The sequence below is a fragment of the Cajanus cajan genome, chromosome 7 (genome assembly GCF_000230855.2).
Source record: "Cajanus cajan strain Asha chromosome 7, NIPB_CcT2T_4, whole genome shotgun sequence".
Lineage (NCBI taxonomy): Eukaryota > Viridiplantae > Streptophyta > Magnoliopsida > Fabales > Fabaceae > Cajanus > Cajanus cajan.
The window spans coordinates 10721323-10746228 of record NC_138523.1 but is presented as its reverse complement, the minus strand read 5'-3'; positions in this window follow the sequence as shown (position 1 = coordinate 10746228).

Below are 24906 nucleotides of genomic sequence, written 5' to 3'. Positions count from 1 at the left end.
TTGGCAAGGTTAAGTCATATGTCTATATGTGACTACAGTATAGGGGTCAGGTTAAGCTATATTGATTATAAAACAATCAAATGTTGATTCATATGGGGGCTAGGTTGAGTCATGTGTGTACAGAGCGACCAATTAAAGTAAGATACAAGATCGAAACCAAAATCCCTAACTAAGTACTGAAAGAGGCATAATATTTGGAGGGTTATTAATAGACTAATCTCATAAGAGACTTAATTATGCATGCTAAGGTTGAGGTAGACGCACACCCAAGTTGTTCTACCCTGACAAAAATATTAAACTTTTCTAGTTTAAGTGACGAAATTCGAGAAACTGTGTTGTTGTAAATTTTTTTATTCAAATTAGTTATTAATCTAGCTGGTGTAAAAAGCTCACATTGATATAATTTGTTTGATAGGGTTAATTCACTCAAACTGCTCACCTGTGTTATAAGAGATCCCATAGTTGAATATGTGATGACGTATATTGATGGCTTCCTCCTTCCATGATTGACGTAGAGAAAGCTTTGCCCTTGATCTAGGCTCACCAAGAGGGTAGACAAAGGTAGGTTTATGGTGGAAAAGGAAGTTAGGCGTGACAAGGAAGATGGTGGTGGCGGAAGTGTTTAGGGATGTGGTGTTTGGGTTGCTCAAGTTGGCTTACTCCAAGTGTAGGTGGAGGCCACTCTAGGGTTTCACTCTCCAAGGGTGGAGAATGAAGGAGGCTAGCCGAAGTTAACCTAGTGACTAAGGATGGGATTTTGAGGCATGAAATGCTCACTCAATATCATATAATCCAAAGTATTTACAAGTGGTGGGGTGTTGGGTATTTATAAGAGGGGAGGCATCTAGGGTTTCATTTGGGACATGCATGACCGAAATTCATAAGGCAAATGCACTCCAAATGACATGCCAAATGAACCCTAGATGCTACTTGGTGACCAAGTTTGGAATCTATGGGTCTAGATTAGCTACATCAAGGTGCATGATATGATCATGCAACCTTTGCCCTCCACTTGGGCCTAAGCCTTTCTATCACCAAAAATAGATCCAAAACTCACCAAAAATGCGTCACCCTTCTAGTGTAATACCCTAGCCCAAATTAAAAACCTAATCATCTAAAGCACCCCATAATACAAGGGTAAAATGGGAAATACAAAGAAAATAAATCCTATGACTAAAATACCCCAAAATACAAGGGTAAAATTGGCAACTAAAATAAACCCTATACTAATGAGGCTTAGGAGAGAACTAATACTCTATGATCATGAGGAGAGTATCCCTTGGTGTGTGAACACCCTCCTCCTCTTCAATTCTCCTAGCCATGGACCTAGTGATGGGGCCCACATGTGTCTTCAAGGATGGTCCTCCATCATCCCCTCCTTCTTGAGAAGCATCTGTCCTCAGATTAGATTCTTACTCCAAATCCTCAGCTCCTAAAAATGGTGTGAGATCACAAACATTAAAAGATGAGCTAGTGCCATATTCAGAAGGAAGGTCTAATATATATGCATTGTCATTTATTTTGTGAAGGACTTGGAATGGTCCATCTCCCCTAGGGTTTAGTTTTGACATCCTTTGAGTAGGAAATCTATCCTTCCTCAAATGAAGCCAAACCCAATCCCCAACTTCAAAAGTGAGTTTCTTTCTTCCTTTTTTGTTGTATTTGGCATATTTTTGAGTTTGTTGTTCAATTTGACTCTTGATCTTTTCATGGTATTTCTTAATGAAATCCGCCCTAGATACTCCTTCTTTATGAAACAAGGAAGGGGTATTAGGGAGGGGTAAAAGATCAAGAGGAGTGATTGAGTTAAAGCCATAGACAACTTCAAAGGGGGAAAGATTAGTAGTCTTATGGACTACTCTATTGTATGCAAATTCTAAATGGGGGAGATAATCATCCCAAGTTTTCTTATTCCCTTTGAGGAGTACCCTCAACAAAGTGGATAGGGATCTATTTACTACTTCGGTTTGGCCATCAGTTTGAGGATGACAAGTAGTAGAATAGAGGAGCTTAGTTCCTAGTTTTTCCCATAAAACTTTCCAAAAGTGACTAAGGAACTTAGCATCCCTATCGGACACAATTTTTTTGGGTAGACCATGCAAACGGACCACTTCCCTAAAGAAAAGTTTAGCTATATAGCTAGCATCATCCACTTTGTGGCATGGCATAAAATGAGCCATTTTGCTAAAACGGTCCACTACCACAAAGATGGAGTCAAATCCCCTTTGAGTCCTTGGAAGCCCAAGCACAAAGTCCATGCTAATATCTACCCAAGGGGAGCTAGCTATAGGAAGGGGGGTATAGAGTCCATGAGACATTACTCTTGATTTAGCTTTCAAACAAGTAATGCATTTGGAGCAATGCCTTTGGACATCTATTCTCATGTGTGGCCAATAAAATTTAGCTTTCAAGAAACTTAGGGTTTTATCAACCCCAAAATGGCACATGAGACCTCCTTCATGACTCTCTTTGACCAAAAGTTTTCTAATGGATCCTTGGGGTATGCAAAGTTTGCCCATTCTAAAAAGATACCCCTCAAGAAGATAGAATCCATCAAAAGGCTTTTGGAGACATTTGGCATAAGTGGCTTGGAAGTCTAAATCAAGCTCATACAATTCCTTTACATCATCAAAGCCAAGTATTTGTGTTCCTAAGGTGGAGAGCAAGGTGTGCCTCCTTGAAAGAGCATCGGCTACCACATTGCTCTTTCCCTTCTTATATTTGATGATGTAGGAGAATTGTTCAAGATATTCCACCCTCTTTGCATGCCTTTTATTCAACTTCCCTTGCCCTCTAAGATACTTGAGTGACTCATGGTCGGTGTGAATAACAAATTCCTTAGTCACCAAGTAGTGCTCCCAAACTTGGAGAGCTCTTATGAGGGCATAGAGTTCCTTGTCATAGGTGGGATAATTCAAGGTGGCCCCATGAAGTTTTTCACTAAAGTAAGCAATGGGGTTGTAGAAAAGAATGGCCAAATCCAAGAGGGGGGGGGGGTGAATTGGATTCAATGACCCTTTAAAAATTTTATCAGAGTTTATGGATCTTCACATTCAATTAAAACTTTTCTATGACAGAATTTTCAAAATGAAGCACTTCTCAAGACTTGTTATGATAATATGAATGCAATATGCTAACTTGATTACAACATTATGAGGTTCACTAATAATGTTCAATTACAGATTTAAACCATCAAGAATTACATACACTTGTTAATCAAGTTTTATCTTCTTTAAAGCTCAACCAAGAAATTGCAAAACAAGAGATAAGGTTGAAGAAGATTGCACAAGTCTTTTATACTGGTTCAGCCACTCCACATGTGACCTACATCCAGTCCTTAATCACCACCTGATTAAGATTTTTCCACTATCTTTAAGCAAGAAGGTTTACAAGCAAACACACATGCATATACTTCACTACTAAAAGATAATCACTTTCTTGACCCCAAGAAAGCACCCCTTGTAGATCCCACTACAAGAACCTTAATCACTTGAGAAACCCTTCTCAAGATTTTCCACAAAGATTCACAAAGAAACAAACATGAAACGAATTCACCTGGAATTCTTGAACAATTCTTTGTCTTTCTCTTTCAAGGGTATGATGATGATGATGATTTTCACAAGTTCTTTCACAAATGTTTTTCTTCTTGGATTTTCACAAAGAAACCTTTCCAAGACGTCACACAGACTCTCTAAAGTGTTTTTAGAAGTTTATTATCAGTTCTTACTCAATTGTCTTCTGTTTCAAAATAGTTCAAGTTTATTTATAAAAGTTCAAACCCAGATAATCAATTATTTTAAAGAATAATCGATTATTTTGTTCTTCAGATTTCTGGAAATCAACCAAGAACAACTTAATCGATTATTTAGCTGGATAATCGATTATTCCAGAGAGTTGTTTCTGAAATAATCGATTATTTTGACAAATAATCGATTATTACAGCAAGGCATTCCACTTAGCCCATTTGCTGAAATAATCGATTATATTTAACAATAATCGATTATTTTGAGTCAGTTCTTAAAACTTCATTTTAAGTCTCAAAATAATTTTTCAATGTTCTCAACTCATCATCATCACCTACTCCCTACTTGATTTTAGACAAGATTTGCTCAATGCACAAAGCACACACACAAGTATACACAAATATAAAAATTCATCTCCTAAGTTCTATTACATAGTCTTAGATCATAGCATTCTCTTGACTCTTCTTTAACTTTGTTTTTGTGTTCTCCAAGTTGTTGCATGTTGTGATCATCAAAACTCCTTAAGCTTCAAGCTCTCCTAAGCTCAACAATCTCCCCCTTTTTGATGATGACAACCCATGGATAATGATCTCAGCCCACAATGCACTTTGTGCCTGAAACTTCTTATTGTACCATGAACCAAAAACCTGCACAATACACACACAAGCACAATACCTGCAAAAACAACAACTAAACACACACCATTTATACCATTTCTCCCCCTTTGGCATTATCAAAAACAAAGTAAGCCAAGGTTAACAATCATAGGCTATGTATAGAATATATTTAGCCACTTGCCAAAAACATTGGTTCAGCAAGTCAGATCAAATCATTTGTGCATCAGAAAACCTTAATTCAGATCAACTTAAGCTAGGCAAAAATATGCATCACTTCAAAAAAAAATAGAGTATGATAATTTTGAACCAAAAAATAACCACACAAATCAATATATATGCTCACAAAAACAGAGCATTGTGCACCAGCATTCCAAATCAAGCATTGGAATTAAAAACCAAATCAACACATTAACAAACAAACTTCAAATTCATCAAATTTAAAGTGTTCAACACCAAAAGCAATAAAAGTGTTCAGAAATTAAAATCATTACAACCCAATTGAACTTAAAATTGTCTCAAACAGAATTAAAAATCCTAATGAAAACTAGTAAAAACAATCATTCTTCATCCTCAGGAATGCCAAGTTGAGTCTTGATCAGCCTAACTTCGCGATCCAGATCATCAAACCTGTCCAGCAAACCTGAAAACAAAGTCTCATGTCTCCTTGACATGTCCATCACAGCATCAATTTTATTAATCATGATCTGCTCAAAAGGTGAGAACGGCTTCAGTTCCGGCTCAGCTTCTTCAGGCTCAGCTTCCACCTGTGGTGGCTGATCCTCATCATGAGAAGGCACACCGTCCTCATCTGTAGCTGGCTCCGGGGTAGGAGGAACATCTCCTTTAAAAACCCACTTGTCTTCTTGCTTCAGCATCCCCATATGATGCAAAGAAGACTTCTCTATTTTGTTCGATGCGTGCAGGACAATCTTTCTTTCACCTGTTAAATCTACACCAGCAGTCTCAAAAATTTTTGACAAAAGCAAAGCATAAGGAATTGGACCGTCTTCCTTTCTCCTTGCCTTCCAAATACAGTCATTCACAACCGCCACCCAATCAATCTTAATTTTCTTCTTAATGACATGCATTAACAAAATGTCATCCCGAGACATTTGTGCATGGTTGTGCAACCTAGGCTTTAACATCCAGGCAATAATGAAGGAAATCAAGCGAGAGTTCTTTTTCATACCTCCCGCCAAGAACTTTTCATAGTTGGTGTTGGATGGGTTCCGTTGACAATCCCGGAAAGTGATCAGCTCCTCAAAATCTCCAAAGTTGAATGGCTGGGGTTTCTCTGCTCCAGTTTCGCTCAGACCTGCATCCACCTTCAAAGTTGGTCCATCTAACTTGATCAGCTTGCCTTTCACCACGGATTGCATAACTCCTCCATTTGTGGTGGCAAAGCAGAGGAATAACTGGATGAGCTCCGGATAATAGGGTCCGTCCATCTCCAGAAACGCCTTCAACTCTTGGTACTCCAGGAGGGTTGGAAAGCTAAAACCCTCATTCTTGAACCAATCAAGCTTTAGGGTCTTCGGAGGGATGATTCTCCGACCGGCATACCATTCGAAATAGTATTCCTGGGCTTTCTCATCAGCGAACCACTTCGAGATTAGTTGCTCCGAGGGAAGAGGGCGCTTGCTCCCCCTCACTTCCAGCTTCTTGGGTCTCTTGGAGGAAGATGCCATGGTTGGGTCTTGGAGAAGGATGAAGAAGAAGAGGGATTTGAGAGGTTTTGAGAGAGTTAGGGTTTGGAGGGTTTGGGATAAATGAGAGAATGAGAGAATGAGAGGTTCTGAGAAGTCTTAAAGCATTTGCACATTCTGGGTATGGAGAAAATGGGTAGTTTTAAGAGTTGGCGCGGAGTTAACCGTTTTAAGAAAATTTAAAAAACCGCCCAAATAATCGATTATTTGTGCAAATAATCAATTATTTGCATCAGTAAACTCAGCTTAAACCATTTTCTGATATGAATAATCGATTATTTTAAGGATAATCGATTATTACAGAGGGTTCATTTTCCTTATACTCCCCAGATAATCGATTATTTTCGGAATAATCGATTATTCCAGTGACTATTTGTATTCTCATTCCCAGATAATCGATTATTGCCCTAAATAATCGATTATTTCAGTGACCTTTGAGTTCCTTCTTATCAGATAATCGATTATTACCCAAATAATCGATTATTTCCGAAACTCTTGGAATTCTTCATGTTCCAGATAATCGATTATTTCCTCAGATAATCGATTATTTCCATGAGTCACTTAAGATAATCGATTATATCTTAAGATAATCGATTATTCCAGTGAGGATTTGCTTCACTGAAAATTTTGACTTCTCAAATTTCACCAAGTTTTGTTTGCAACCTTCAAATATTATCTTCCACACATCTCTCACATTCATTCTCACAACATAATCAATTCAAATTTGATTCACTAATTATTCCCAACTCAATTCTCAATTGATTGAACCTTTCTCTAGGTAGAGGTTTTGTGAAAATATCAGCTAGTTGTTTGCTTGTCTCTACAAACTCCACAACACAATCATTCCTTTGAACATGATCTCTCAAAAAGTGGTGTCTTATCTCAATGTGCTTAGTCCTAGAGTGCAAAATTGGATTTTTGGTTAGATTTATTGTACTTGTGTTATCACACCTCAAAGGAATCTTGTTCAACTCAATTCCATAGTCTCTTAATTGTTGCTTCATCCAAAGGATTTGAGCACAACAACTTCCAGCTGCTATATACTCAGCCTCAGCTGTACTTAAGGCAACACAAGCTTGCTTTTTGCTATGCCATGAAACAAGTGCACTACCTAACAAGTGACAAGTTCCACTTGTGCTCTTTCTGTCTAGCCTACACCCAGCAAAATCTGAATCTGAGTAGCCAATTAGACTCAATGAGACTCCTTTTGGATACCACAAACCAACATTAGTTGTACCTTTCAAATACTTAAGGATTCTCTTTACACCTTTCATATGAGATTCTTTAGGATTTGCTTGAAATCTTGCACATAGGCACACAACGAACATTATATCAGGCCTACTTGCTGTCAAGTATAAGAGTGATCCTATGATACCTCTATATTTTGAGTTATCAACAGCAATTCCTTTCTCATCTAAATCAAGATTGCAATTGTTTGATATTGGTGTGGCAGCCTCCTTACACCCTTCCATACCAAACTTTTTCAAAAGTTCATTGCAATACTTGCTTTGACTTATGAAAGTTCCATCATGCATTTGTTTGATTTGTAATCCCAAAAAGAAGGTAAGTTCTCCCATCATTGACATCTCAAATTCTCCTTGCATTGTTTTAGCAAATTCTTTACAAAGAGAGGAATTTGTAGATCCAAACACAATATCATCCACATATATTTGCACATACATTGTATCATTTTTAAATCTCTTAACAAACAATGTATTGTCCACCTTTCCTCTTTCATAATCATTCTCAATTAGAAATTTGCTCAACCTATCATACCAAGATCTAGGAGCTTGCTTCAAGCCATAAAGTGCCTTTTTGAGCTTGTACACATGATTAGGATTTTTGAAGTCCACAAATCCAGGTGGCTGTTCCACATACACTTCCTCTTGTATCAGCCCATTGAGGAAAGCACTTTTTACATCCATTTGATAAAGCTTGAAATTCTTAATTGATGAATAAGCAAGAAGCAGTCTAATAGCTTCAATCCTTGCTACAGGGGCAAAAGTCTCATCATAGTCAATTCCTTCTTCTTGATTATATCCCTTAGCCACTAATCTTGCCTTATTTCTAAGAATTATTCCAGATTCATCAAGCTTATTTCTGAAAACCCACTTGGTTCCAATAATTGGGTAATCTTTTGGTAATGGCACTAAATCCCACACTTCATTTCTTTCAAACTGATTTAGTTCCTCTTGCATAGCCATTAACCAATGCTCATCTTTAAGTGCTTCATCAATGTTCTTAGGTTCAACTTGTGAAACAAATGCCATAGTGTTGCAAATATTTTTGATAGCACTCCTAGTTGTAACACCTTTACCAATATTTCCAATTATGTTATCTATTGATAATTCTCTAGAAGTCTTCCACTCTTTAGGCAATTGTTCACATGTTACCTTTTATTTCTCATGTGATACACTCTCCTTAGATTTTTCATTTGGTTCATTTTCCAATAGGGGTTGATCAAGCAATTCATTTAAATCTTCAATTTCAGTTTGCCTTGTCTCTTGCTTATTTGATTCATCAAATACTACATGAACAGATTCCTCTACCACTAGAGTTCTCTTATTGTAAATTCTATAAGACTTACTATTTGTAGAGTATCCTAGAAATATTGCTTCATCAGCCTTTGCATCAAACTTCCCAAGTTGTTATTTCCCATTGTTCAACACATAACACTTGCAACCAAACACTCTAAAATAGGAAATGTTAGGCTTCTTTCCTTTATAGATTTCATAGGGTGTTTTCTTTAAAATAGGCCGAATCAGAACTTTATTTAACACATGACAAGCTGTGTTAATAGCATCATCCCAAAAGTATTTTGGTAGGTTTGTTTCATTTAACATTGTTCTTGCAAGTTCTTCTAAGGACCTATTCTTTCTCTCAACAACCCCATTTTGTTGAGGTGTCCTAGGTGCTGAGAAATTATGGTTTATACCATGTTCCTCACAGAATTTTTGAAACATGATGTTTTGGAATTCACCTCCATGATCACTTCTTATAGAGGTGATGTTTGAACACTTCTCATTTTGAACAAGCTTAGCAAATTTTCTAAAGGCAGTAAAAGCATCATTTTTATTTGCAAGAAACATAACCCATGTAAATCTTGAGTAGTCATCTACAATCACTAAGCCATAGTAGTTTCCACCTAAGCTCATTGTTCTTGATGGACCAAACAAATCCATGTGAATTAATTGCAAAGGTCTAGATGTTGAAATCTGATTTTTGCTTTTAAAACTAGCCTTCACTTGCTTGCCCTTTTGACAAGCATCACATAATTTGTCTTTTCCAAACTTGAGTTTAGGTAGACCAACCACCAATTCTTTCCTACTCAATTTATTCAAGTGATCCATGTGAATGTGTGCAGCTCTCCTATGCCAAAGCCATGTGCTTTCTTCTTGAGTTATTAGACATTTAGTGTTTGACATTGATATAGAATGCTCTAAGTCTAGCATGTATATGTTGTCAATCCTTTTTCCTATAAATCTGATTTCTTTACTCCTTTTATCACAAATTAAGCAACATGTATTGTCAAATTCAATTTTAAAGCCTTTGTCACTTAATTGACTTATACTCAGCAAATTGTGCTTCAAACCTTCAACAAGCAATACATTTTCAATCAATGTTTGAGAGGAGGAATTACCAATATTTCCATGACCAAGAATTTTGCCTTTATTGTTGTCACCATAGGTAACATACCCTTCATTCTTCAATTTCAGACTTGAGAATTTGGAGGGATCCCCGGTCATGTGCCTTGAGCAGCCGCTATCAAGATACCACAGCAAATTTTTGGCCCTCAAGCATTCCTACAAAATAAATTCAGAGGAAAAATTTAGGTACCCATGTGGAGGGTCCTTTTTGGTTAGTTCTCAGCCTTTGACTCTTCTCAACCCAAATCATTTTTCCACTTAGAACTCCAAATTTTCTTGAGTAGCAGTTCCTAATTGTATGACCCTTTTTACAACAATAAAAACAAGTTTCTTGTTTAGAAAAGTTGCTTTTGAGTTTTCTAAAATTTTGACTTTTCACAAAAGCTACTTTCTTTGACACAAATGGTATACTTGTGCTTGGATTAAAGCCAAGTCCACTCCTATCAAAAGTGTTCCTTTGTTTTCCCAAAAGAATGTTCAAATTTGCATTTCCCTTTGTGAACCTTGCAAGTGTGGATTTTAAATCAGCATTTTCTTTTTCAAAAACTTTGCAATGTTCACAAACATCTTTTGAGGGATGAGCTTCACTAAAGTTAAACATGCTTCAAATCTTCAAATTTTTGTTCAGCTTTAATTAAAGCATTTTCATACCATTTCAGCTTGTTTTTCAATTTTAAATTTGAGGCACCTAATTTGACAGTCTCTTCATGAATTTGAATGAAAGCTTCTTGAAGTTGGTCATAATCAGGATTTGATTCAAGGTCTGAGTCACTTACTATTGTGTCTTGTGCAGTTCCAGCCATCAAACACAAATTGTTTTCCTCACTTTCAGATTCTCCACTTGTTGTGCTTGAGTCATTGTCTTCCCAAGCAATATAAGCTCTTTTTCCTTTTGCATTTTTCTTAAACTTCTTTTCCTCTTGTTGCTTCTTTAAGATATTTGGACACTCAGCTTTCATGTGTCCCGGCTTTCCGCATTCAAAGCAATTGAAGGAGGAGGTGGTTGCTTCCTCTTTCTTGTTTGGCTTTTTGTTGAACTTATAGGGAGAGTTTCTCTTTCTTCTTATAAACTTTCTGAATTTCTTCACTAGCAGGTTGAAATTTTCGGTTTCGGAGTCATCGGAGCTTGTTTCTTCATATACCTCTTTCCCTTTGGCAGATTTTAAGGCCTTCAATGACACTCCTTTGCCTTTCTTGTCTTGTTGCTCATGTTCATCAAATATGTGCAGCTTTTTTTCATGCTCCCTTAATTTTCCAAAGAGAGTAGCTAATGTTAAGGAGGTCAAGTCCTTTGATTCTTCAATGGCTGTCACCTTTGCTTGCCATGTTCTATCCAAGCATTGCAGCACTTTTAGATTCAGCTCTTCCTTTTCAAATTTCCTGCCAAGATCAACAAGGTGATTTATCAAGTGTGTAAATCTTTTTTGAAAATCAGAGATGGATTCACCATTTTGCATTCTAAACAATTCATATTCTCTAATGAGAGTATGCTTTCTTGATCTTTTTACATCACTTGTTCCTTCATGAGTGACTTGCAAGGTGTCCCACATTTCTTTAGCTGATGAGCATTGTGAAATCCTGAAAAATTCATCAATAGACAATGCAGATGTTATTATATTTTTAGCTCTCTTATCATGTTGGGCTCTTCTCCTTTCCTCATCACTCCACTCACTCCAATGTTTTTCCTTAGGCTCACCATCATCATTCTTTTTCATTGGAACATAGGGTCCATTTTCTATAGCATCCCATACAGCTATATCAATAGCTTCAATGAAAATTCTCATCCTAATTTTCCAATAGACATAATTTTCACCATTGAAAACAGGAGGTCTATGTATAGAGACACCCTCACCATAGGGTAGGTTGTTGTTGGCCATTTTTAAGTCTTGAACAACTCTCAATGACCCTTTAAAAATTTTATCAGAGTTTATGGATCTTCACATTCAATTAAAACTTTTCTATGACAGAATTTTCAAAATGAAGCACTTCTCAAGACTTGTTATGATAATATGAATGCAATATGCTAACTTGATTACAACATTATGAGGTTCACTAATAATGTTCAATTACAGATTTAAACCATCAAGAATTACATACACTTGTTAATCAAGTTTTATCTTCTTTAAAGCTCAACCAAGAAATTGCAAAACAAGAGATAAGGTTGAAGAAGATTGCACAAGTCTTTTATACTGGTTCAGCCACTCCACATGTGACCTACATCCAGTCCTTAATCACCACCTGATTAAGATTTTTCCACTATCTTTAAGCAAGAAGGTTTACAAGCAAACACACATGCATATACTTCACTACTAAAAGATAATCACTTTCTTGACCCCAAGAAAGCACCCCTTGTAGATCCCACTACAAGAACCTTAATCACTTGAGAAACCCTTCTCAAGATTTTCCACAAAGATTCACAAAGAAACAAACATGAAACGAATTCACCTGGAATTCTTGAACAATTCTTTGTCTTTCTCTTTCAAGGGTATGATGATGATGATGATTTTCACAAGTTCTTTCACAAATGTTTTTCTTCTTGGATTTTCACAAAGAAACCTTTCCAAGACGTCACACAGACTCTCTAAAGTGTTTTTAGAAGTTTATTATCAGTTCTTACTCAATTGTCTTCTGTTTCAAAATAGTTCAAGTCTATTTATAAAAGTTCAAACCCAGATAATCAATTATTTTAAAGAATAATCGATTATTTTGTTCTTCAGATTTCTGGAAATCAACCAAGAACAACTTAATCGATTATTTAGCTGGATAATCGATTATTCCAGAGAGTTGTTTCTGAAATAATCGATTATTTTGACAAATAATCGATTATTACAGCAAGGCATTCCACTTAGCCCATTTGCTGAAATAATCGATTATATTTAACAATAATCGATTATTTTGAGTCAGTTCTTAAAACTTCATTTTAAGTCTCAAAATAATTTTCCAATGTTCTCAACTCATCATCATCACCTACTCCCTACTTGATTTTAGACAAGATTTGCTCAATGCACAAAGCACACACACAAGTATACACAAATATAAAAATTCATCTCCTAAGTTCTATTACATAGTCTTAGATCATAGCATTCTCTTAACTCTTCTTTAACTTTGTTTTTGTGTTCTCCAAGTTGTTGCATGTTGTGATCATCAAAACTCCTTAAGCTTCAAGCTCTCCTAAGCTCAACAGGGGTGACCTCCTTGAAGTAACACAGCACCTATGCCCAAACCGGATGCATCACATTCTAGCTCAAAGGTTTGATCAAAATTTGGTAGAGCTAGAATGGGTGCATTGGTGAGTTTCTCTTTTAGGGTTTTGAATGCTTTTTCTTGGGCTTCACCCCAAAGGAATGGTACATCCTTCTTAACAAGCTCGTTAAGAGGGGATGCAAGTGTGGAGAAGTCCTTTACAAACCTTCTATAGAAGCTAGCTAAGCCATGAAAACTTCTAACTTCTCCAACACTCTTTGGGGTGGGCCATTCTTGGATAGCCTTTATTTTCTCAGAGTCAACTTGTACTCCCTTTTTGCCAACAATAAAGCCCAAAAATTTTACTTGCTCTTGACAAAAAGTACATTTTTCAAGGTTGGCATAGAGGTGGTTAACTCTAAGAATTATTAGGACTTGCCTTAGATGTCCAAGATGTTCATCTAAGGTCTTACTATACACAAGGATGTCATCAAAGTAGACAACCACAAATTTTCCTATGCAATCCCTAAGAATATGATTCATTAGGCGCATGAAAGTACTAGGGGCATTAGTGAGGCCAAAAGGAATCACTAACCATTCATATAAGCCAAATTTGGTCTTAAAAGCGGTTTTCCACTCATCACCTTCTTTGATTCGAATTTGGTGATAACCACTTTTAAGGTCAATTTTGGAAAAGATGATGGCCCCATGTAATTCATCTAACATATCATCTAGCCTAGGGATTGGGTGCCTATATTTTATTGTTATGTTATTATTGATGGCTCTACAATCAGTGCACATCCTCCATTTGCCATCTTTCTTAGGCACCAAGAGAACGGGGACGGCACAAGGGCTAAGGCTCTTTTGAACCCAACCCCTCCTTCAACAAGTCATCAACTTGAGCTTCTATCTCTTTGGTTTCTTGTGGGTTAGTCCTATAGGCGGGCTTATTAGGAAGACTAGAACCCGGTATGAGGTCTATTTGATGTTCTATTCCTCTTAAAGGTGGAAGTCCACTTGGGACTTCTTGAGGAAATAGATCATCAAACTCCTTTAAAAGTTTTTGAACCTCATGAAGTAGAGACTCAAGCTCATGACTAGTGGCAACAAGTGTCTCTTTGAAATAGAGAAGGTACAAAGGTTGTTCAATCAAAAGTGTGTTTTTGATATCATTTTTAAGGGATAAAACACTTTTGTGAACAACTTCTTTAGAGGGGACACTTGCCTCTAAACTTGGTACCTCCTCTTCCCCTGCTTTATTTTTAAGGGCAAGGTCTTTTTTCTCTTTCTTTGGCTTTCTACTTTTTTTTTCTTCTCCCTCTCTTTTGATTTTCATCTTAAGTTGGTCCTCACACACTTGAGAAGGTGATAGAGGGCACAACACAATCTTTTTACCTAAGTGATGGAAACTTATTTTGTTGGTTAGGCCATCATGAATAGTTTTTTTTATCAAATTGCCAAGGCCTTCCAAGTAGAATATGACTAGCATCCAATGGCACTATATCACATAAAATTTCATCTTGGTATTTGCCAATGGAGATAGGTATATTCACTTGTTGATTAACTACAATACCTCCCTCCTCATTGATCCATTGTAATTTGTAAGGTTTTGGGTGAGGTACAGTAGTTAAGGCTAGCTTTTCCACTAATATAGTACTACAACAATTGCAACTAGATCCACTATCCACAATAAGAGAAAAAGTGTTTTCTAAAACCTTGCATCTTGTGTGAAACAAGTTCTCTCTTTGGGATTGATCTAGGGTACTAGATTGGTTTCCAAGAAGCCTTCTAACCATTAACAAGTCTCCTTCACAAGGGTGAGTTTCTTCCTCGGACTCCATTTCTAACAAAAAAAACAATAATAATGTCAAACTCCACGAACATTACTATCTAATGAAGATCCTCCTCGTGGTGTTGGCATGTCATGTCCACTCCCTTCATCCTATAAAATATCTCTTTACTTTAAATTTTAAAAAAGTAAAATCCTTTCTTTTAATGTTTCGTACATTAATATTTTAAAGAATTATATCTATCAAAATTAAGCTATTATGATATATGCTTTCTTTTTGAACACTGGTTCACAAGCAGACTTGGAACAATTTGGTCCAAAGTCATGACATGAAGCCCAATACAGCCCTGTTTATTCAGTTCTCACACGGTGCTTCCTCGCATCTCACCATTGTGTCATGTGATCTACACAAGTTCTCAGTGGAGTCATATGATGGATGTATGTGGCACATTCTTAGTGGAGTTTGAAGCATCAGACTTTGACAACATGAGAGAAAATATTGTCTCCAAAATGTAAATATATTTTTTAAGTGACAAATTATATATATATATATATGACAATAATTATTTAATATGATAGGAGATCTGTACAGTGCCGGCCCAATATTTTTTTTTAGACAGAGACTTAAAGTAAGGACTTCCTTAATTTTATGTTAGACCGTGTACATGTTACTCTAGAGTCTTTGTTTTCGTCTTCCCTTTTCAAAAAGTAAACAGTGAAGTTTGACCCTCGAGAGTTTTTAGTAACTTTGCCAAAACTAACCCATGCCTAACAATAAATGTATACCCGAGTCTGGAATGTGGAAGGAGAAAAAAAAAAGAAAAAGATAATTTTTAAAAGGAATTTTGTGATTAATAGTTTTAAAAAGGAATTTGATAGCGCTTTGTAATCAATCACTTATAGCTAATCAACACCATAACAATATACAAATGCAGTCATATAGGAGAAAATATTCAGTTTCTGCTACCGGAAGTTTGAAGGATACAAACCGGAATGGATGCTCAGATGTATAAAACTGTGGTTTATTGGCCTTAGCAATCACAACATTAAACAGTTCCGTCCAGTAGTCTCTACAATCCATACAATCCTAATCAACATTCAAGAATAAATTCAAGGAAATTCTGTCCAGAAATGAATAGTTCAAAACTATAATGAACCACAAAAAATGACATTTAAAACCAAAGTACTTTCAACCAAACAATTTAAAGAGACTTGACTATCAGTGTCATTGTTAAATAAAGTAATTCAACCTGCAAAGGAATCCAATATTATAATGAGTAATGACAAAATTAACAGAATCAATATGAAAAATCCATCAAGTAATTCAACCTGCAAGAGAATCCAAACATGCAGCTATTATATGGCACCCTTTCAAATTTAACAAAGCTAGCTTTTGTAATCCTGAAATCAGCTGAAAAATTATTGAAAATGGAGGAAATGAACTATTCTGTCGATCTGAAATGAAACTCAATTTTCTTCATTCCGTTGATCTTAGACACCTATACATTGAAGATGATCATATATTTCCCAATGCTCTGAAACATCACAATAAAACAATGCAAGGCCAGAGCAAAAAATAGGAACATTGCATGATTCAGAAACTCAAAAAATTAGAAATACTAAAAATAAAAACCGCAATATTTATAAGACTTTGGTGATATTTAAGTCTTGCTTATTAAAAATTGCATGAACCAAATCTACTTGGCAACGAAAGGATACTTGTCAATTGTCATACATCCAGGCCAGAGCACTCACAGGACATTGGATGGGTCTCACTCTTAAGTATTCCCTCTGCCTTCTATAATAGAGAATAAATAGAGTATTGGATAAAGATTAACCCATCAATCAGATAAATCAAAACAAGCAGAACTGAAGAACCAAACAAAGTTGACAAAAATAGAATCGAGTGACAAAAAAACAAATTAGTAGGCAATGTACAAAAGAAAAGAAGTTCATCACAGTGAGATAACTGATTCAGATAAGATAACAGGATGTGTGAAACTTGGTCATTCATTCAATTAGTCTCCACTCCAGTAACATAGCATTTGCATTTAACTAAACCCCATTTTAAATATCCACTTGTAAGCTTTAACTTCAAATTCCCAATCAACAAAATTGCTAGAGTGTTGAGATTTATGCAAATGTAGGAAAGGAATTAAACGATCCAAAAGTGAATTAAATAAGATAAGCAACTTAATATGAGAATATCATCAAAACATCAAACACTTCAGAAATTACATAAACTTAGTACACCAAGCATTGCATAAACTTAACAATTGAAACAAAACAAGATCAAATTGAAGAGACAGTGAGAAAATCCTGATACAGGCAGTGGCTCATGCAAAGTTCCAAAACAAATAAATTACATGTTCCAAATATTTGGACTATTTCCATAATCCTTAGCTATAAACCAACACTACGGCTCCATTTTAGTGTCTATTTATTTATTTTTATTTCAATAATAACAATTAAAAAGATCAATAAAATAGGGAAAAGTGTAAATGTAGAAGTGAAATATCAAATCACCTGCAACTGTTCACGGATAATAGGAAGATATGAATAGAAATGCAATCTTTGTCCCAGCATGGAGGCAAATAGATTGTGTGACTTGGTTATGAAGCAGAGGAAATTGTTTATCAGTGAAGTGAGATTAAAAGAAAAAAAAAAAGAAAAGAAATAGTTTGTAGAATGAAGGAGCAAGAAGAGAAAGGGGGAAAATGGTGAATGAGAAAAAATAGGGAAAAGCATGAAAGAGGATGAAGTGTCCGGCGAGCGCTGAAGGTGAGGGTGAGATGAAGAAGGCGAACAGAGGATGAACAAACCTTGTGTTCGTGAGGCTGAAGAAGCCAGAGAGGATGAAGAAGCTAGAGGGGAAAATGGCTGAAGCACATGGACGCGCGGACACTGGCGATGGCGGGTTCGTGAGGCTTTTCGTGAATTAGAAATTGTTTTTTTGTTGTTTCTTTTAAATTGATTTTATAAGTTTTTATTTTATTTTATTTTTTTAATTTCATAAAAGAACTGAGGCACATAAATTATTGAACGTTCTGGCGGTTTTAAACCGCCAGAAAGTGCCAACACTTCTAATGATGACCATTCCGGCGGTTTAAAATCGCCAGAAAGTGTCATTAATTTGTAGCCATTGCCATCCACACCACAAATGTAACAATTTTTGGCGGTTTAGGGAAACCGCAAAAAAAAAAACCGCCAGTAATTACCTATTTTTTTGTAGTGTTAGTACAAATTAATTATTAATTATCAATTATCAATTTTAGAATATTACATGATTATAGGAAAAAAAAAAAAAAAACCCTCACCAAACGTCTAAAATTATTTAATTCCACCTGCGTAAAATTCAACCTATAATTAAAAAAAAATGTTGAAAAGATGGCAGTATTTTGCTGTCTTTTTAAATGAGGTTTACATCGGAGCATATCTCGTGAATGAATCTTTTGTTGTTGCAAATGTGATCACATGTAAGAATAATGCTTTTCATTTTTCTCTACATACCCACCGATAATTCAATTAATGAGCATAATATTTGTACCTGTCTGAAGGGCACACTAGTAATCTTCTCGTATTTGGTGGGCCGAACGAGAGTTCCGATCGAATATTCTGGTGAGGGGGGAGGTACCTACAAAAGGCACTCCAACGCTCAAGTCAGGACAAAGCACAAATATCGATAGTAATTAATGAACAGTGACGTTACCTCGTGACATGAGCTATTTATACTGACATTTATGGGCCCGGATTCCCATGGGCCCTGCAACAGGATTACCGGATTAGGTAATGTGCCTCTAATCGGCTTATTGGTATGATTAACTCTTAATCCCTAATTAGGGGGAGTCCTTAACTCTTCATTAGTGGAGATCTGGATCTATGGATCATGTGGTGGCCAATCGGCCACCTGGTTCGGCCACTCGGGTGCCGATTGGGTGTCGGAGCCAGGTGGCCGAATAACCCTACTAGTACACTTGCCCCCTAGCCTTGTGAAAGGGATACCTTTTGCAAGGGTATAGATGTGAGGTTAAGTGATGGGGCAGTCGAAAGGTTGGGATGATCTCTAGCGTTGGATCTTGAAAATTAGGCAGTTATACTTTTTCGAATTTTTGAAATTTTCCCGCCTTGTTTCTTTGCTATATATAACGATGAGTGGTGGGGCCTTTTACACATATCGCTCTCAGCCGAATCGTGTTGCCCGAGCAAGTTTGAAGATTGAACTACGCGCCGAGTGACCATTGTGAATTCGCAATCTTGGTAAGTCTGCTTTTATGACTACTTCATCTGAAAGCTCTTCGGCTAGTGAGGTTCGGTCATCATCATCCGAGGGGTCATCATCCAGTGATTCGGGACATTCGCCGAACGAAGATGGACGATCTACTGAGATTATGAGCGCATCCGAAGGGGCCTCGACCAGTGGAAGTGAGGGGGAGCCAATTAGGACTAGGCGTGTCTCAAATCGACAAAGATATGGGCCTTCCGAAGTGCCGGGGTATGAATGGGTGAATGGAGAGGTGACTTCATACTACTCGCGTTACCGAGATACCACAATGATTACCAACTTATTGGATTACACGAAATGTTTACATTTTGACGCGAAAGAGGAACCATACCCGATCGGGGTTCGAGCGTGTCGAAACAATGCGTTCCCCGATCCCGACACGGTCTGCTTAGACAAGCAGGCAGAGAGGATAGCGTCTTTCTATATATATGACTGCCTTTTGAGAGATTTGAAAGTGACGCTGCCCTTTGATGAGTTTACAATGGGAGTTCTTCGGGTTTTGAATGTGGCGCCGACCCAGCTTCATCCGAATAGCTGGGCCCAGCTTCAAGGGTTCAAACATCTATGCCGATGTGTAAATATTAGGCCTTCTCCCTTGCTTTTTCTTTACTTTTATTCGTGTCGGCCGTCTGACTTGGCGAAGTGGGTATCTCTTAACCGAGTGGGGACTCGGCAACTTCTGGATAGCTTTACGTCGTCCTATAAGAACTTCAAGGATGGGTTCTTCCGAGTGACCATCCGGCCGAATGGACGTCGTTTCTTCTTTGATGTGGACGACAGGAGTTTGTTTCTGTTGTACTGGACACGTGCCCCTCGGCCATATGATGAAGTGCCGGATGAGCTTCTCACAGCCGAAGAGCGACAAAACGTCCAATTTTTGCTTCAACTTCCTCGGCGCTTGCCGACGAGGTCGCTAATTAACTTGGTCGAGTCATCCCGATGGGATTATGATTTGATAGGTAAGTGACTTTCTAGTTTCAGACTTAAGCTAAATTCATATTGATGTTCACTTGGCTATTCGTGCAGGAATCATGGTGAAGAGTTGTGCAAACGAGTTCAACATTCGTGACCTCCTTGCCAGTCGGGTGCACCAGGTGAAAGCTTCCGGAGTTATGGGTAGTTCATTAGTTGCTCCATCGCCTCGGCCAGAACAAGACAACCGGGCTCCTCCTTCACCGACCCGCAAGCACAAAAAAGGGAAGAAAGGGAAGGAAGTGGCCGAAGAAAGACATAAGAGAAAAGCTGCCGAAGAGAGGCCTGAGAAAACCAAAAAGTCGAAACAAACCGTGTCTTCGCCAGGCGGAACGGTAATTTGCGTCCCCCCGGGGTTGATGTCTAGGGCCTTTTGGGGTGAAGGTGTGTCTGCCGATTCACTCGTTCGGCCAGAGGGCTTCTCGGAGCAGGGCCGGGAGTTATTGAGTCAGATGGACGCCACGTCCAAGTGGAAATATTATTGCGAATTGCAGTCTCGGTCTCTCGCATTGGTGAACCAACTTGCCATGGGGCCGATAGGTGAATTGGTGCAGATGAGGCAGAGGTTGGAAGAGGCCGATAGAGCGGTGGCCGAGGCCCGTGCTACAACCCAAGGGGCCCTAGCTACGAACCGCCAACTTGCCGCTGAGCTAGACGTTCAAAGGCGTAATAATGATACTCTTCGGCTGGACCTTCAAAAAGTGGAGAACGAGGGGAAGCGTCTAGCCGAAGAGGCACAGGCCGAGCTGGAGAGGGTTAAGGAGTCGGCGAAGGATCAAATTATGGCGCAGCATGAGGCCGGATTTCGCCACGCCATTCGGCAAGCAAAGTACTTCGGCCGTTTTCGCGAGGACTTTGAGTTTGACATGACCAACGACTTTTACCAAGGGTCTTTGATGTCGTTTGCCGAAATGCCTGCGGGAGCTATGCCTGATAGTGATGGACCGGATGATACTCCCGAGGGGGAAGAGGCTCAAGGTGCTTCGGATGATGAAGCCGAGGATGATCAAGAAGGGCCGACCCACGAGCAAGAGGACGAGCCCGAAACTCAGGAGGGTGCCCCCACTCACCCTGATGAGTGACTGCCTTTTTGTACTTCGTAGAATATGAATAGTGTAGGATTTAATAAGCCGATAGAGCCTTTTGTGTATTTTTGCTCCAAGTAATGAAAGCTGACTTTTTACTTGCATCTCGTAAGCATCTGGCGTATTGTTGAATTATTGAATCCGGAGTTCACGTAGAATCGTAAGTTAAATACCGCCGTCTTAATGAGAATCAATCTAAAGTTGGTCTTTTACTAAAACCGAACAAGGTCCGCTTAAACGAGTTAAAACCGAATGGACTCTTTAGGAATTATTTGTTCTTTGAATCAAGGCCGAATGGGCTCGTTTGGTCATGAAAAACTGGGAGAGTTCCCTCGGATTTGATTGAACTGAACCGAGTGGAGTCATTCGGACTTGATTGCTTTTGGACAAAAACCGAATGGGTTCTTCGGGATCAAGACCTTTTTGAGTCAAGGCCGAACGGAGTCACACGGAATTGTTGCCTGAATCATAACCGAAATGATTGATTCGGAGTTGATGTCTTTTGAGTTAAAACTGAGTGAGGTCATTCGGAATTGGAGCTTTTTAGGTCAAAACCGAATGAAGTCATTCGGAATTGGAGCCTTTTGAGTCAAAACCGAATGGAGTCATTCGGAATTGGAGCCTTTTAGGTCAAAACCGAATGAAGTCATTCGGAATTGGAGCCTTTTGAGTCAAAACCGAATGGAGTCATTCGGAATTGGAGCCTTTTAGGTCAAAACCGAATGAAGTCATTCGGAATTGGAGCCTTTTGGGTCAAAACTGAATGAAGTCATTCGGAATTGGAGCCTTTTGAGTCAAGACCGAACGACTTCATTCGGAATTGATGCTTTTTTAGAAGGTACATCCTTGGCCGAGTTGGTTACTCGGGAGGGAAACCTTGAGTGAGTTTTGAAGGTACATCCTTGGCCGAGTTGGTTACTCGGGAGGGAAACCTTGGTTGGGATTTGAAGGTACATCCTTGGCCGAGTTGGTTACTCGGGAGGGAAACCTTGAGTGAGATTTGAAGGTACATCCTTGGCCGAGTTGGTTACTCGGGAGGGAAACCTTGGTTGGGATTTGAAGGTACATCCTTGGCCGAGTTGGTTACTCGGGAGGGAAACCTTGAGTGAGATTTGAAGGTACATCCTTAGCCGAGTTGGTTACTCGGGAGGGAAACCTTGGTTGGGATTTGAAGGTACATCCTTGGCCGAGTTGGTTACTCGGGAGGGAAGCCCTTTTTCGAGTGCAGCTTTAAGTAACGAATGATAAGACTGAGCTGGAACTTTCATTTCATTGATATGTGCCTCGTTAAAAACCTTGTCGGCCAAAACCTCTTTTCACTTTTTTCTAAGAGGAGAAAAGACCGATCAAGGAAAAGAGTGCACTCTGTATGTATACATGGATCACTATCTTTACACAGGAAATTGCTAACTAAAATAAGCCTTCAAGTGAGTTGAGTTCCACGTTCTTGGGATGATCTTTCCCGAAAGCTCCTCAAGCTTGTAGGCACCATTATCTAGAGTGTGACGAATTCTGAATGGGCCGTCCCAGTTAGCTGCTAATTTTCCTTCGCGGGGGTTGCGCCTTGCCGATCCTTGTACACACCATACTAGGTCACCCTCCTTGAAACATCGCTTCAAAAGGGTGGAGTTGAAGCGCCGGGTCATTCTTTGCTTGCATGCTTCCGCCATTATACGCGCCTTGTCTCGGATCTCGTCTACGACATCAACTTCAACCCGAAGAGATGCATCGTTGCCTGCTTCGTCAAAATGCAAACGGCGGAAGGAAGGTTCACCTACTTCCACCAGAATCATGGCCTCAGTGCCGTATGTCAATCGGAACGGTGTTTCCTTTGTTGTGGATTGAGGCGTACATCTATAAGCCCACAAAACTTCTACTAGTTCTTCGGCCCAGGCGCCCTTAGAATCTCCCAGGCGCTTTTTCAACTCTGTTAAGATGACTTTATTTGCCGCCTCGGCTTGTCCGTTCGATTGAGGATGTTCAACCGATGTGAATCGATGCCGTATGCCTAAGTCTTGGATGAACCTGTTCAACTTTTGATCTGTGAATTGGAGACCATTGTCGGTTACAATGGCATATGGTATACCGAAGCGCGTGACAATGTTCTTCCACAAAAACTTCTGCACCATACCAGCTGTGATCGTTGCTAACGGTTCGGCCTCGATCCACTTTGTAAAGTAGTCTATGGCAACCAACAAAAATTTGCATTGGCCCTTGGCTATAGGGAACGGTCCGAGCAAGTCCATCCCCCATAAAGCAAATGGCCAAGGGGAGCTGATGTTATGCAGCTGTTCTGCCGATGCATGGATTAGGTTGCCATGTTTTTGACATTGAATGCATCGCTTAAAAAATTGTGCGCAATCACTCTTGAGAGTTGGCCAATAATAACCTGCCCTTAATACTTTTACCGCAAGAGTCCGTCCGCCCGAATGTGACCCACAGATGCCTTGGTGAATTTCTCTCATCACATAATCGGCCTGCGCCGAGTCTAGGCATTTCAGCAATGGGGTTGAGAAACCCCTTCTATACAATTCACCCCCGATGATAGAGTATCTAGCAGCTTGGGCTCGTAAATTTTTGGCAGACGAGGGCTCGACCGGTTCTTTGCCATGAAGAATGAATTCAAGAAGTTTCGTTATCCACGTTGCATTGGATGCCACCGAACTTGATTCTTCCACTGCCAAGTTTTCAGCTGTGGCTATGCTCGGGGTAGGTAACTCAAAATGTAGAGTGGTTCTGAGCTGGCCTGGTTTCCGAGCACTGCTTGCCAATCGGGCTAGTTGGTCGGCTCGTTCATTGTTTTCTCTCGGCGTGTGTCGTACTTGAACTTCCTCGAAGTTGGAGCACATGTTATGGAATAGGTGATAGTAACGTAGCAAATTTGGATCTTTCACCTGGAAATGATTATTAACTTGTTCCGATACGATCTGGGAGTCTGTCCAACAAATTAATCTCCGGACCCCAATGTCACCTGCCAGTCTTAGTCCCGCTAAAAGTGCCTCGTACTCGGCCTGGTTGTTAGAGGCTCGAAATCCGAAATGCATGGATTGTTCAAGGACTACCCCCATCGGCCCTTCGAGTATTATTCCTGCCCCGCTGCCTGTATTGTTTGAAGAGCCGTCCACATGCATTGTCCGTTGGTCGCTTTGAAAGTGACCGTTGGGATGTAGCTCATTGACGAATTCAGCCCAGTGTTGCGACTTAATCGGCCCGCGCGATTCGAATGATATGTCGAATTCTGAGAGCTCAATGGACCACGCCATCATTCGTCCCGCCAGTTTGGGTTTCCGCAGGACTTTAGCAATGGGACAATCCGTCCGAACTACAATCTTGTGCCCCTGGAAGTATTGCCGAAGCCTTCGAGCTGTATGAACAAGTCCGAGTGCTACTTTTTCCAGCAACTGATATCTAGTTTCCGCTTCTTGCAGCATGCGACTAATGAAATAAATAGGTAGTTGTGTGTCCCTCTCTTGGACCAAGACCGAACTGATGGCCTCATTTGAAACACACATGTATATTATGATGGCCGATAAGGGATCGGGTTTTGAGAGGATCGGAGGCGTTCCGAGACGCAACTTTAATGTTTGAAAGGCCGTTTCACACTCTTCGGCCCATGCGAATTTGTTAGTTTTTCTCAACAACCCCAATATTGGTTTGGCCACCTCTGTGAGGCATGGAAGAAACCTTGATAATGCAGTGAGACGGCCAGCCAGTCGTTGCACTTCTTTAACATTATGGGGACTTCTCATGTCGATTATTGCTCGGCATTTGTCAGGGTTGGCTTCAATACCCCTAGTCGAAAGCATGAAGCCGAGAAACTTGCCGCTTGCTACCCCGAAGACACACTTTTCCGGATTGAGCCGCATGTCGTGCCGTCGAACC